Source organism: Arachis ipaensis, chromosome B04, assembly GCF_000816755.2.
Source record: "Arachis ipaensis cultivar K30076 chromosome B04, Araip1.1, whole genome shotgun sequence".
Taxonomy (NCBI): Eukaryota; Viridiplantae; Streptophyta; class Magnoliopsida; order Fabales; family Fabaceae; genus Arachis; species Arachis ipaensis.
Window position 1 is genome coordinate 23,825,804 of NC_029788.2, and position 14,136 is coordinate 23,839,939.

General features: G+C 36.5%; 1 long non-coding RNA gene across 2 annotated transcripts; it reads left to right on the forward strand.

The window, feature by feature from the left end:
* Positions 1,135 to 12,944, forward strand: LOC107637713. Of its 2 annotated transcripts, XR_002360853.1 has the most exons (4): positions 1,135 to 1,270; positions 1,628 to 1,702; positions 12,446 to 12,764; positions 12,890 to 12,944. It is a non-coding gene; the product is annotated as an uncharacterized LOC107637713 (long non-coding RNA). The 2 variants fall into 2 exon arrangements; XR_001619480.2 differs by having other exon boundaries at positions 1,136 to 1,270; positions 12,446 to 12,937.

Here is a 14,136-nt window from a genome sequence, read left to right on the forward strand (position 1 = left end):
CGCCGTCGTGCTAATCGCTGCTTGCATCGCCGTTGTGCTTGTCACTACTCTCATCGCTGTCGTGTTCATCGCTGCCCTGCATTTCCTCATCGTTGCTTCTGAAGTTGTGTTCCTCTTTGCTCGAGTTGCTGTCGTGTTCCTCTCTGCTCGCGTTGCCGTCGTGCTCGTCGCTGCTCGCATCGCCGTTGTGTTCGTCGCTCTGGATTTAGAGCTTCTGAATTTTGCTCTGCTCGATTCTAATTTGCTCGCCTTCTTCTACTTGTGACGTTTTGCTTGGCCCCTGGCTGGGTGCTGATATGCTCTGCTCCCCCATGGTGCTCGTGCTCTTTCCATCACAGATAGGCTCCTTTCTTTACTCAGTTTTGTTATGGCTGAAGTTGATGAGAAATTCTGGTAATGAAAATTTTTCTTCTTTGATGAGAAATTACTGTTTAATTAATTATGATCGTATTAAATCACTGCAATGTTTAATTGTTATTGTGTATTCGATGGCCTGTGCTTTAATTACTAAATGATATCAATTTTAGGGCTTGGAATTTAATTATTGTTGGTGAAATCTCAATTTAGGAAACTTAACATTAGATTCATAGTTATTGTAGGTGTTGGAGTTGGCTAAGAAGGCTTCCGATTCAATCAATTTACTGCTAGGTTTTTCACAATGCTTCCAGTTACCTTCACTTTTTCTTTTTCTCTGCTTAATTGAACTTACTTCTTCAGGGAGGGGGAAGAGGTTGATAGATTCAGCAAAGTTTAAGAGAGTTTCTTAACAAGTTCTTCAACTCTCAGTATACTTGAATTCATGTTAGTGGTCAAAACTGTTATACTTAGAACTTTCATGAAAATAAATGTGAGCTTATTATTATTATTATTATTCTTTGATGCTGAAATGTGAGACTAATGTGTAATTAAACTAGCTTTTCTTATTGATTTTGATAATAGGTTGTGGTTAATAACCTGGACAATGCTCATGAGATGCTTGACACTGCAATCTCAACCGCACTAAAAGAAAGCAAACCTGTTTATATCAGCATCAAAGTATGATTCTCATCTTCTTTACTTAATTTTATTTTATTTTTCTTTACCACTGAATTGCATCTTCTTTATGTTTAAGAAGATTGTAATGATAACTAAAATATTTTCTTTTGATGAATTTCACAGATTGAGTAATCAAATGGAGTTGGAGGCAGCAATAGAGGCTGCAGCTGACTTCCATGGTAACATGAGTGTCTAAAAATACAAGTACTATGTGAGCAAATTTTTCTACTGCCAAGTAAGTTTAACTGTTCACAAGGTTACCAACAACTAAGTTGTATAAATGAAGCAATATACACAAATGATTAAAATAAAATGATTACTGAAAATAGCAATGCCAAGGAACACATTAAATCAGAATCACAAAAAATTATAAAAGATTGAGATGGTAGTGAAGTCTCCCAAAACAACCACATTGTCCTGAAATTGTTGTATGACTGTATGCAAATCAGTAAACTGTCGCAGTCTCATCTGGTCCTTTGTACTCAAATACACTCCAATTAGTCCCCAACTATATTTTTAACTGATAGACAATGAAACTATGAAAGGTTAATGAATTTGGTTAATTTATTTATTTTTCTTCCTTTTGATATAGGTTAGCAAGGGGATGAAATTTGTAAGAGGTGAAACTGCAGCGTTGAGCAGAGTATATGAATACTTTTGGAAGAAGGTAAGAAGTTATATCAAAGTATTAATGCAAATCTATGTTATGAAATTGTTGCTCCAACTCCAAACTGATATTTCATTAGGATAGTTCTTCTTGTTATGCATTTCATGTACAGAGAATTTATCAATAACTCTGCATGACCGGTCCAAGGGGTCAATGGAGACTATGGTCGATTTGAAAAATATGTGTCTTGTTACATTGGGTTATCTAACTCAATTGTGAGATTTCACATTTGTAGGATTTGCTAAAGGTATATAAAGATACCAGAAATGGAATGTTAGGACTTGATTACTCCACTAAGTTCTCACCATGGCTTGCATTTGGAAGCTTGTCTCCTCGTTTAATTGTCAACAAATTTGCTTTCATTATTAAAAATATTGGCATAAAAAATTATTTGCTTGTAACCATTAAAGATGCTGTTTGATATTTAAGTTAACTTGAACTTGGTAATGATTAAAAAGTGCAGTTGTGAATGCAATTGTGCCGCTTTTAAAATATGAATAAGCATATAGTTGAAATCTTGCTTATTTATGTAATTATTTGTTTTGACATCTCAAATTATTGCTTTGTTGAATAGTGGTATGCAAAATTGTTACTCTGAGGTTGTAAAATTTGTTGTTCGTTCTCTCCCTGGCAATGGCGCCAATAACTGGTGCACAATACCATGCTCCAAACATAACTTCACAACTTCGCACAACTAACCAGCAAGTGCACTGGGTCGTCCAAGTAATAAACCTTACGTGAGTAAGGGTCGATCCCACAGAGATTGTTGGTATGAAGCAAGCTATGGTCATCTTGTAAATCTCAGTCAGGCGGATATCAAATGGTTATGGAGTTTTCGAATAATAATAATAAATAAACAGAAAATAAAGATAGAAATACTTATGTAATTCATTGGTGAGAATTTCAGATAAGCGTATAGAGATGCTTTTGTTCCTCTGAACCTCTGCTTTCCTGCTGTCTTGATTCACCCTCCTTTTGCGTCTGTCACTACGCCCAGCACTCACGAGTTTGAAGTTCGTCACAGCCATCCCTTCCCAGATCCTACTCAGAATACCACAGACAACGTTTAGACTTTCCAGTTCTCAGGAATGGCCATCCATGGGTTCTAACTTATACCACGAGGATTCTAATATCTCAGACTCGGTCCCCTGCATTAGATATCCAAGAGATATTCATTCTAGCTTGTTTGCATGTAGAACGGAAGTGTTTGTCAAATACGCGTTCATAAGTGAGAATGATGATGAGCGTCACATAATCATCACATTCATCATGTTCTTGGGTGCGAATGGATATCTTAGAAGCGGAATAAGTTGAATTGAATAGAAAAATAGTAGTACTTTGCATTAAATCATGAGGAACAGCAGAGCTCCACACCTTAATCTATGGAGTGCAGAAACTCTACCGTTGAAAATACATAAGTGATGAAGGTCCAGGCATGGCCGAATGGCCAGCCTCCAAACGTGATCAATATGATCCAAATATTGAACTAAAAATCATAAGATGTCTAATACAATAGTAAAAAGTCCTATTTATACTAAACTAGTTACTAGGGTTTACAAAAGTAAGTAATTGATGCATAAATCCACTTCCGGGGCCCACTTGGTGTGTGCTTGGGCTGAGCTTGAAGTTTACACGTGGAGAGGTCATTCTTGGAGTTGAACGCCAATTTGTAACGTGTTTCTGGCGTTCATCTCTGGTTCGTGACGTGTTTCTGGCGTTTAACTCCAGACTGCAGCGTAGAACTGGCGTTCAACGCCCTTTTGCGTCATCTAAATTCAGCCAAAGTATGCACTATTATATATTGCTGGAAAGCCCTGGATGTCTACTTTCCAACTCAATTGGAAGCGCGCCATTTTGAGTTCTGTAGCTCTAGAAAATCCACTTTGAGTGCAGGGAGGTCAGAATCCAACAGCATCAGCAGTCCTTCTTCAACCTCTGAATCTGATTTTTGCTCAAGTCCCTCAATTTCAGCCAGAAAATACCTGAAATCACAGAAAAACACACAAACTCATAGTAAAGTCCATAAATGTGAATTTAACATAAAAACTAATAAAAACATCCCTAAAAGTAGCTAGATCCTACTAAAAACATACTAAAAACAATGCCAAAAGGCGTATAAATTATCCACTCATCACAACACCAAACTTAAATTGTTGCTTGTCCCCAAGCAACTGAAAATCAAATAGGATAAAAAGAAGAGAATATACTATAAATTCCAAACTATCAATGAAACATAGCTCCAATCAGATGAGCGGGACTTGTAGCTTTTTGCCTCTTGAATAGTTTTGGCATCTCACTTTATCCATTGAAGTTCAGAATGATTGGCATCTATAGGAACTTAGAGTTCAGATAGTGTTATTGATTCTCCTAGTTCAGTATGTTGATTCTTGAACACAGCTACTTTATGAGTCTTGGTCGTAGCCCTAAGCACTTTGTTTTCCAGTATTACCACCGGATACATAAATGCCACAGACATATAATTGGGTGAACCTTTTCAGATTGTGACTCAGCTTTGCTAAAGTCCCCAATTAGAGGTGTCCAGGGTTCTTAAGCACACTCTTCTTTTGCTTTGGACCATGACTTTAACCGGTCAGTCTCAAGTTTTCACTTGACACCTTCACGCCACAAGCACATGGTTAGGGACAGCTTGGTTTAGTCGCTTAGGCCAGGATTTTATTCCGTTAGGCCCTCCTATCCACTGATGCTCAAAGCCTTGGGATCCTTTTTATTACCCTTGCCTTTTGGTTTTAAGGGCTATTGGCTTTTTGCTCTTGCCTTTTGGTTTTAAAAGCTTTTGGCTTTTTCTGCTTGCTTTTTCTTTTTCTATTTTTTTTTTGCCATTTTTTTTCGCAAGCTTTTGTATTCACTGCTTTTTCTTGCTTCAAGAATCATTTTTATGATTTTGTAGATTATCAAATAACATGTCTCCTTGTCATCATTCTTTCAAGAGCCAAAATATTTAACATTCATAAACAACAACTTCAAAAGACATATGCACTGTTCAAGCATACATTCAGAAAACAAAAAGTATTCTCACCACATCAATATAACTAAACTAAGTTCAAGGATAAATTCGAAACTCATGTACTTCTTGTTCTTTTGAATTAAAAATATTTTTCATTTAAGAGAGGTGATGGATTCATATTCACTACTTTAAGGCATAGACACTTAGACACTAATGATCATGTAATAAAGACACAAACATAGATAAACATTTAACAGAAGAAAATGAAAAATAAAAAATTTAAGAACAAGAAATGAGTCCACCTTAGTGATGGTGGCGTTTCCTTCTTAAGGAACCAATGATGTCCTTGAGCTCTTCTATGTCTCTTCCTTGTCTTTGTTGCTCCTCCCTCATTGCTCTTTGATCTTCTCTAATTTCATGAAGGATGATGGAGTGCTCTTGATGTTCCACCCTTAATTGTCCCATGTTGGAACTTAATTCTCCTAGGGAGGTGTTGATTTGCTCCCAAAAATTTTGTGGAGGAAAGTGCATCCCTTGAGGCATCTCAGGGATTTCTTGGTGATGAGCTTCTTCATGCGTCTCTTGAGATCCATGAATAGGCTCTCTTGTTTGCTCCATCCTTTTCTTAGTGATGGGCTTGTCCTCATCAATGAGGATATCTCCATCTATGTCAATCCCAGCCGAATTGCATAAATGGCAAACGAGGTGAGGAAAAGCTAACCTTGCCATAGTGGAGGACTTGTTAGCCACCATGTAGAGTTCTTGAGGTATAATCTCATGAACCTCCACCTCTTCTCCAATCATGATGTTATGGATCATGATGGCCCGGTCTATAGTAACTTCAGACCAGTTGCTAGTGGGAATGATTGAGCGTTGAATGAACTCCAACCATCCTCTAGCTACAGGCTTAAGGTTCAATCTTCTTAGTTGAACCGGTTTGCCTTTTGAGTCAATCTTCCATTGAGCTCCTCCCACACATATGTCCATGAGGACTTGGTCCAACCTTTGATCAAAGTTGACTCTCCTTATGTAGGGGCGTGCGTTCTCTTCCATCATTGGCAAGTTGAACGCCAACCTCACATTTTCCGGACTAAAATCTAAGTATTTCCCCCGAACCATGGTGAGATAATTCTTTGGGTTCGGGTTTTTACTTTGATCATGGGTCCTAGTGATCCATGCATTAGCATAGAACTCTTGAACCATTAGAATTCCGACTTGTTGGATGGGATTTGTTAGAACTTCCCAACCTCTTCTATGGATCTCATGTCGGATCTCCGGATATTTATTTTTCTTGAGTTTGAAAGGGACTTCGGGGATCACCTTCTTCTTGGCCACAACATCATAGAAGTGGTCTTGATGGGCTTTGGAGATGAATCTTTCCATCTCCCATGACTCGGAGGTGGAAGCTTTTGTCTTCCCTTTCCCTTTTCTAGAGGATTCTCCGGTCTTAGGTGCCATCAATGGTAATGGAAAAACAAAAAGCTTATGCTTTTACCACATCAAACTTAGAATATTGCTCGCCCTCGAGCAAGAGAAGAAAGAAAAGAAGAAGAAGAAGAAGAAATGGAAGAGAGGGAGAGAGGGTTGTGTTTCGGCCAAGAAGGGGATGAGAGGGTTTTGTTGTGAGAAAATGAAGAAGAATGGAGGGGTTTATATAGTGAAGGGAGAGGGGTTAGGTTCGGCCATTTAGGAGGGTTTGGGTGGGAAAGTGATTTTGAATTTTGAAGGTAGGTGGGGTTTATGAGGTAGGTTTATGGAGAAGAGTGGATGGATGTGAGTGGTGAAGGGGTAATTGGGAAGAGAGCTTGAGGTGATTGGTGAAGTATTTTGGGGAAGGGTGTTTATTGGGAAGAGAGGATGAACATTGAGAAGAGGGAAGAGTATGAGTGGAGGTAGGTGGGGATCCTGTGGGGTCCACAGATGCTGAGATGATCCTGTGGGGTCCACAGATCCTGAGGTGTCAAGGATTTGCATCCCTATACCTATTAGGCATGTAAAATGCCTTTGCATGCAATTCTGGCGTTTAAACGCCGAATTGATGCTTGTTTTGGGCGTTCAGCGCCCAGATGCAGCATGTTTCTGGCGTTCAACGCCAGTTCTATGCGTGTTTCTGGCGTTCAGCGCCAGCTTTCCTCAGTGTGCATTCCTGGCGTCTGAACACCAGGATGCTACTTGTTTTGGGCGTTCAATGCCAGATCCATGCTCTGTTCTGGCGTTGAACGCCAGCCAGATGCTCCTTATTGGCGTTTAAACGCCAGTAAGTCCTTCCTCCAGGGTGTGATTTTTCTTCTGCTGTTTTTGATTCTGTTTTTGATTTTTCTATTTATTTTGTGACTTCACATGATCATGAACCTAATAAAACATGAAAGAACAATAAAAATAAAATTAGAATTAGATAAATAAAAATTGGTTGCCTCCCAACAAGCGCTTCTTTAATGTCAATAGCTTGACAATGGGCTCTCATGGAGCCTCACAGATGTTCAGAGCATTGTTGATTTTATAGACTCCCAACCACCAAACTTAGAGTTTGGATATGGGAGTTCAACACCAAACTTAGAGTTTGGCTGAGGCCTCCTAACACCAAACTTAGAGTTTGACTGTGGGGCCTTAATTGACTCTGTACTGAGAGAAGCTTACTGTGCCTCTTTTCCATATTTACAGAAGGATGTCCTTGAGTTTTAAACACAAGGGAGTCCTCATTCAATTGAAGGACTAGTTCACCTCTGTCAACATCAATCACAGCTCTTGCTGTGGCTAGGAAGGGTCTTCCAAGGATGATGGATTCATCCTCATCCTTCCCAGTATCTAGGATTATGAAATCAGCAGGGATGTAAAGGCTTTCAACCTTTACTAATATGTCCTCTACTTGTCCATAAGCCTGTTTTCTGGAATTGTCTGCCATCTCTAATGAGATTTTAGCAGCTTGTACCTCAAAGATTCCCAGTTTCTCCATTATAGAGAGTGGCATGAGGTTTATTCCTGACCCCAGGTCACATAGAGCCTTCTCTAAGGTCATGGTGCCTATGGTACAAGGTATTAGGAACTTTCCAGGATCCTATTTCTTCTGAGACAATCTCAGTTGATCCAATGCATTTAGTTCATTGGTGAATAGGGGAGGTTCATTTCCCCAAGTCTCTTTACCAAATAAATTGGCATTCAGCTTCATGATTGCACCAAGGAACTTGGCAACTTGCTCTTCAGTAACATCTTCATTCTCTTCAGAAGAAGAATACTCTTCAGAGCTCATGAATGGCATAAGGATGTTCAATGGAATCTCTATGGTCTCTAGATGAGTCTCAGATTCCTTTGGTTCCTCAGAGGGAAACTCCTTGTTGATCACTGGACATCCCAGGAGGTCTTCCTCCTTGGCATTCACGTCCTCCCCTTCCTCCTTGGATTCGGCCATGATGGTTATATCAATGGCCTTGCACTCTCTTTTTGGATTCTTTTCTGTATTACTTGGGAGAGTACTAGGAGAAGTTTCAGTGATCTTCTTACTCAGCTGGCCCACTTGTGCCTCCAAATTTCTAATGGAGGACCTTGTTTCATTCATGAAACTCAGAGTGGCCTTAGATAGATCAGAGACTAAGTTTGCTAAATTAGAGGTATTCTGCTCAGAATTCTCTGTCTGTTGCTGAGTGGATGATGGAAAAGGTTTACTATTGTTAAACCTGTTTCTTCTACCATTAGTAAAGCCTTGTTGAGGCTTTTGCTGATCCTTCCATGAGAAATTTGGGTGATTTCTCCATGAGGGATTATAGGTGTTTCCATAAGGTTCACCCATATAATTTACCTCTGCTATTGTAGGGTTCTCAGGATCATAAGCTTCTTCTTCAGAAGATGGCTCTTAAGTACTGTTGGATGCAGCTTGCATTCCATTCAGACTCTGAGAAATCATATTGACCTGCCGAGTCAATATTTTATTCTGAGCCAATATGGCATTCAGAGTATCAATTTCAAGAACTCCCTTCTTCTGAGGCGTCCCATTACTCACAGGATTCCTCTCAGAAGTGTACATGAACTGGTTGTTAGCAACCATGTCAATGAGTTCTTGAGCTTCTGCAAGCGTTTTCTTTAGGTGAATGGATCCACCTGCAGAAGTATCCAATGACATTTAACTAATTCAGACAGACCATCATAGAATATATCCAGGATGGTCCATTCTGAAAGCATGTCAGAAGGACACTTTTTGGTCAGTTCCTTGTATCTCTCCCAAGCTTCATAGAGGGATTCATCTTCTTTCTGTCTGAAGGTTTGAACATCCACTCTAAGCTTACTCAGCTTTTGAGGAGGAAAGAACTTGGCTAAGAAAGCCTTGACCAACTTATCCCAAGAGTTCAGGCTATCCTTAGGTTGAGAATCCAACCATATTCTAGCTCTGTCTCTCACAGCAAAAGGGAAAAGCATGAGCCTGTAGACTTCAGGATCTACTCCATTAGTCTTAACAGTATCACAGATCTGCAAAAATTCAGTTAAGAACTGAAAAGGATCTTCAGATGGAAGTCCATGGAACTTGCAGTTCTGCTATATCAGAGAAACTAATTGAGGTTTAAGCTCAAAATTGTTTGCTCCAATGGTAGGAATTGAGATGCTTTTTCCATGTAAATTGGAATTAGGTGCAGTAAAGTCACCAAGCATCCTCCCTGCATTATTATTATTTTCGGCTGCCATCTCCTCTTCCTGTTCGAAAATTCCTGTAAGGTTGTCTCTGGATTACTGTATTTTAACTTCTCTTAGTTTCCTTTTCAGAGTTCTTTCAGGTTCAGGATTTGCTTCAACAAGAATATTCTTGTCCTTGCTCCTGCTCATATGAAAAAGAAGGGAACAGAAAAATAATAATAGGGATCCTTTTTACCACAGTATAGAGGTTCCCTTGTTGTTAGTAGAAAAAGAAGGGGAATAAGAGTGAAGAAGAATGGATAATCCAAACACAAGGGTGAGGATAGGAGCAGTAATTTGAGATGAAGAGAAGTGTTAGTAAATGAATAAATAAATAGAATAAGATGAGAGAGAGAGGTTTTCGAAAATAATTTTTGAAAAGGAGTTAATGATTTTTGAAAATTAAAGGAAGAATAAAATTAAAATTAAAATTTAAAACAATTAGTTAATTAAAAAGAATTTTTGAAAAAGAGTGAGGTATTTTCGAAAATTAGAGAGGGATAGTTAGTTAGGTAGTTTTGAAAAAGATAAGAAACAAACAAAAAGTTAATTAGTTAGTTGAAACAAATTTTGAAAATCAAATTTTAAAAGATAAGAAGATAAGAATTTAGAAAAGATATTTGAAAAATCAAATTTTTGAAAAAGATATGATATGAAGAGATATGATTAAAAAGATATGATTTTGAAAAAGATAAGATAAAAAGATATTTTTGAAAAGATATGATTGAAATTAGTTTTGAAAAGGATTTGATTTTTAAAATCACAATTATGACTTGACCCACAAGAAATCACAAGATATGATTCTAGAACTTAAAGTTTGAATCTTTCTTAACAAGTAAGTAACAAACTTGAAATTTTTGAATCAAAACATTAATTGTTGATGATATTTTCGAAAATATGATGTAAAATTAAGAAAAATATTTTTGAAAAATATTTTTGAAATTTTCGAAAATAAATAAGAAAAATGAAAAAAGATTTAATTTTTGAAAAAGATAAGATTTTTAAATTGAAAATTTGATTTGACTCATAAGAAACAATTGAATTTTAAAAATTTTTGAAAAAGTCAATCCAAATTTTCGAAATTTATGAGAGAAAAAAGGAAAGATATTTTTTTGATTTTTGAATTTTTAATGATGAAAGAGAAAAACACAAAATTGACTCAATGCATGAAAATTTTGGATCAAAACATGTGATGAATGCAAGAACACTATGAATGTCAAGATGAACACCAAGAACACTTTGAATGTCAAGGTGAACATCAAGACTTATTTTTGAAAAATTTTCAAGAAAAGAAAACATGCAAGACACCAAACTTAGAAATTTTTCATGTATAGACACTATGAATGCAAGAATGCATATGAAAAACAAGAAAAGACACAAAAGAAAAAAATATGAAGATCAAACAAGAAGACTGGCCAAGAACAACTTGAAGATCATGAAGAACACTATGAATGCATGAATTTTTTCGAAAAATGCATAAATTTTTAGAAAAAAATGCAATTGACACCAAACTTGAAATTGACTCAAGACTCAAACAAGAAACACAAAATATTTTTTATTTTTATGATTTTATGATTTTTTTTTTGGGTTTTTCGAAAATTAATGTGAAAAAGAAAATAAGAATTCCAAAATCTTTAAGAAGAATTTCAGGAATCTTTCAATATTAGCCCAAAGCTTAATAAATAAACAGAAAATAAAGAGAGAAATACTTATGTAATTCATTGGTGAGAATTTCAGATAAGCGTATAGAGATGCTTTCGTTCCTCTGAACCTCTGCTTTCCTGCTGTCTTCATCCAACCAGTCCTACTCCTTTCCATGGCAAGCTTTCTGTAAGGGCATCACCGTTGTCAATGGCTACATCACATCCTCTCTGTGAAAAAGGTCCAAATGCTCTGTCACGGCATGGCTAATCATCTGGAGGTTCTCGATCATACTGGAATAGGATTCACCTTCCTTTTGCGTCTGTCACTACGCCCAGCACTCACGAGTTTGAAGTTCATCACAGCCATCCCTTCCCAGATCCTACTCGGAATACCACAGACAAGGTTTAGACTTTCCGGATCTCAGGAATGGCCATCCATGGGTTCAAACTTATACCACGAGGATTCTAATATCTCGGACTCGGTCCCCTATATTAGATATCCAAGAGATATTCATTCTAGCTTGTTTGCATGTAAAACGGAAGTGTTTGTCAGGCACGCGTTCATAAGTGAGAATGATGATGAGCGTCACATAATCATCACATTCATCATGTTCTTGGATGCGAATGGATATCTTAGAAGCGGAATAAGTTGAATTAAATAGAAAAACAGTAGTACTTTGCATTAAATCATGAGGAACAGCAGAGCTCCACACCTTAATCTATGGAGTGCAGAAACTCTACCGTTGAAAATACATAAGTGATGAAGGTCCAGGCATGGCCGAATGGCAGCCCCCAAACGTGATCAATATGATCCAAAGATTGAACTAAAAATCATAAGATGTCTAATACAATAGTAAAAAGTCCTATTTATACTAAACTAGTTACTAGGGTTTACAGAAGTAAGTAATTGATGTATAAATCCACTTCCGGGGCCCACTTGGTGTGTGCTTGGGCTGAGCTTGAAGTTTACACGTGGAGAGGTTATTCTTGGAGTTGAACGCCAGTTTGTAATGTGTTTCTAGCGTTCAACTCTGGTTCGTGACGTGTTTATGGCGTTTAACTCCAGACTGCAGCGTAGAACTGGCGTTCAACTCCCTTTTGCATCGTCTGAACGCAGCCAAAGTATGGACTATTATATATTGCTGAAAAGCCCTGGATGTCTATTTTCTAACGCAATTGGAAGCGCACCATTTTGAGTTCTGTAGCTCCAGAAAATCCACTTTGAGTGCAGGGAGGTCAGAATCCAACAGCATCAGCAGTCCTTCTTCAACCTCTGAATCTGATTTTTGCTCAAGTCCCTCAATTTCAGCCAGAAAATACCTGAAATCACAGAAAAATACAAAAACTCATAGTAAAGTCCAGAAATGTGAATTTAACATAAAAACTAATAAAAATATCCCTAAAAGTAGCTAGATCCTACTAAAAAATACTAAAAACAATGCCAAAAAGCGTATAAATTATTCGCTCATCAAATAGCTGAAGAGCCAGGAGAATTATTCTTACATGGTGGTTATATCTACTAGTTCTTCTCCTTCCTATACAAGAGTTGATATCAGTATTTCTTTTGGGGGTTTTATGAAAAGCAGGTTTTACTTTCATGCTTTTTCTTCATCTAATTTTTTCACTTATTTTCCTATGCATATTTAGAAGTGGTCTAAATTATTAGAGTTAATTAGTGGGTTGAAGAACATGTCTCAGTTTATATAAGAACTCTTTTCATAAATATATTTAACAAAAATGTAGTGACACTGCCACCGAAAGAGGGTTTTGTCACTCATCCTTACAAGAGCTCAAGGTAACTAATAATAATAAATAGCATCCTTGTAATTTATATATGGAAGTTAGTTAATCAAGTAGTATTGGCTGCAAATTCAAAGAAATTAAAGCACTAACTATTTGAATTGCTGATACACGTGGCAGAGAAGTATGACAAAAAAGGCAAGAGGTATTGGGATGTCTTCGACAAGTACCAAAGGGACAAAGGTATAGGGTTGTTTGTTTATTATGTTTTATTTAGTTGATACTAGGTAAAATATTATTTTTTTTAATTAGAATTAGTTATAAGCATTTTTTCCATTGGTTTCATTATTTTCGGAATTATAAGCATTTCAGAGCCCAAGGGTACCTAGTTTGCACCACCATTGGTTTCATTGTTTTCGGAATTATAAACATTTCCATTCATGTCCATTCCTGTCATGGCTTGCAAGTGAGCCTTTTATTAAAATTTAATTGGAGGATTATATTGTGCGATTTCACATGGACATTTTTAGTGATAATGTTGCGTGAACAAATTAATGGTGATGACTAGTGAGTGTACTTGGCTGATAGTGATAGTCAACTAAAAATGCCTCCTAAGCCTACTTCTATCCATTTGAGAGTTGTGGAGATGCTAGTACAAGATGAAGACTTACTAAAAATGTCTCCTAAGCCTTACTTCTATCCATTTGATGAACCTGAAGACGAAGTTGGAGAAGATAATAGTTCAAGGCTATCCTCTAATATGTCCTCAGTTAGTGGTTCTAAAGAATAGAACTATTCTGTTTGGACTGTGATCTGATATAAATTTGCAAGATCTGCATCTAGAAGGAGTCTTTTAGATTTATTTATTGCTTTTATATCTATAGTATTTAATATCATAAAGAAATTTTTATTATAATTTTTCAGTTTTAATGATAAGTTGCTTATTTTTTGTTGTGTATTATTTGCAGATTTAGCATATAGGACAAGTCAAGCATGGATATAAAATATGCAAGTAGATTGACATCTTTTTGATAAATATTAATTACTATTTTGTTATGACAATTATTGTTAGATAAGAATTTTATTATTTTGTTGAGAATTATTGATAAATATGTATTTGAAATACTAATTGAACTTTTTAATATCTATTTTAATTAGAATTTTATAATTAGTTATTTTGTCTCTTTTATAATTTTTTTCTATTGTGCACAAATTTATTTATTAATTAAAATAATTACACATGTATGAACAAAAAAATTTATTGTAAATTTTATTTTTTTGTATTTTTATTACAAAAATAACTTTTATTTTTGCTCAAAAGGCAACTCTCTTATTAGTTGCATATTTTGAATATTAGACAACACTTGTATGATTGCATATCCAAAAGAAAAAGCAACACTTGTATAGGTTGCATATCCAAAAGAAAA